The sequence below is a fragment of the Austrofundulus limnaeus genome, unplaced genomic scaffold (genome assembly GCF_001266775.1).
Source record: "Austrofundulus limnaeus strain Quisiro unplaced genomic scaffold, Austrofundulus_limnaeus-1.0 Scaffold555, whole genome shotgun sequence".
NCBI classification, from domain to species: Eukaryota; Metazoa; Chordata; class Actinopteri; order Cyprinodontiformes; family Rivulidae; genus Austrofundulus; species Austrofundulus limnaeus.
In genome coordinates, this window is record NW_013952957.1 from 53,290 (window position 1) to 55,118 (window position 1,829).

At 36.1% G+C, this 1,829-nt stretch overlaps 1 protein-coding gene across 1 annotated transcript in view; it reads right to left on the minus strand.

Moving 5' to 3' along the window:
• The window catches only part of LOC106530762 (kynurenine--oxoglutarate transaminase 3), a gene marked incomplete at its 3' end in the record, with an annotated part of 27,648 nt that overhangs the window by 25,437 nt on the left and 382 nt on the right, over positions 1-1,829 (minus strand).

The following is a 1,829-nucleotide window of genomic DNA, read 5'->3' on the forward strand; positions in this document are numbered from 1 at the left end:
TACCGACATCTGGTGAAAATTTCATGTCATTAGTACCTCTAGTAATATATTTACTGAGAAAAATGGTGACGTGTTCAATGCTTATTTTACCCGCTGTATGTATGCTTTTGCTAAGTTTTGTAACCTTAATTCTTTGCAGGTGTGCAGACAGATGTTGGATGGATTATATTGTTTTCTTGACGTATATCTCACATATCATCAATTCTTTCTTTCACTTTTTTCCATTACATTGAAACTTTTGTTTCCTTTCCTTCTTTTTTCTTTCTTTCGTCTTCTTTCTTATCTATCTAAAAAAACACTGATGATGAAGAAGCTAAGACACTAATATTCAGATATTTAGTACTGCTTTCTACTGAAGTGGTTAAAAAATACAGAAGGGAACAAAAATAGTTACCAACGGCTTGAATCAGTAAGGTAGAACATTTACAGGGCACATGGTTCGGTCTGACATTGAGAGTTTATATTTACTCACAGCTTTGTTTCTTACATCAAATAACACAGAGATGGTATTTTTTAACAATATACATTAGACAAAACAAGTAGTCATTATTGTACTTACTACTTTAAATAATTCTGTTTTATTTCAAATATWGAGAATATCCTTTAGCCTGATCAAAAAGATAATTTTGTGGTCTAAAATAATAATAATAGTTTAATTACAGAAGTTCTCAAAACTTATGTATGTAGAGCTGGAGCCCTCTGCTCTAAGTGCATCTCCAGCTCCAGTCCTGCACGAATCAAAGCTACAACAGTAGGTGGTGCTACTGTGCTTCACAGACAAGCAGATTGAGTTGTGTGCACTTTTTATAATCGAGATTTGGGGACACTTGTGAAAAACATCCCAATGTCAGTGTGTAGATTAATGGGCAACTTTTCACGCAATGATTCGCGCAGAGCAGCYGTTTACTACACGGCTGGCTTTCACATGTTAATAAACAGTGTACTTACTACTCCAGCCAATGAGTCTCTCAGGGCAAGCTAGCTAGCTTTAGCCAACTATAGAAAATGCTGCAGGCCGAGCGGACCGTTTCACCACTTTCTTCCTATGTAACTCTGTGTGGAAGGACCCTGCTAAAGCGAATGTACCACAGACCGTGCAGCCATTCACTTACTGTAACTGTTCAGTTTAACCACAGCTCGGCTGAATTCAAGAGGAAGAGCGAGCCGTCCTCAGAGGCTGGAATAAACAGTGTTGCGTTTAAAGACGTGGGATATTTTGCCATTTCTGAAATAAAGCAATACGTTGTATTATATTGTCTGATAATGTAGCTGTATAAAAAGCAGAACACAGGAACAAATTGTCGTATCACTGCAGAAAATATAAAGTTACCGAGTCAGATTTGTCTATCATCTTTAAAGTTTATTTTTGACTGCACATGTTTTTTTTATTATTGATATTTTTAGCTTTTCAGAAAAAGCTACTTACACCTCACTTACATTATATAAATAGTGACACTACTGATTTGTTTTTTTAAATTGTGGTTTATATTTTCAAATAACCCTTCTAATGTCCCAAAGAGGTTATTGATGTTTGTCTACGTGCAACACTTGAAGGCAACACCGGTCATGCTGAGCCATCCGAGGAGTGACGTCACCTTCGTGTGGTTTAGGGAAAGTTTGCTGTGTTTTCAAGAAGGTCTTTGTGTTTTAATTAGATAAAATCATTTCCCTTCTAATTCAGGCCTCGTTACGGTTTTGTAGAGCCAACTGAAATGTAAAATGCAGTAGTAAGATAAGATAAGATAAGATAAGATAAGATAAGATGAGGTGAGGTGAGGTAAGGTAAGGTGAGATAAGATAAGGAAAGGTAAGAAAACGTAAGTTAAGAT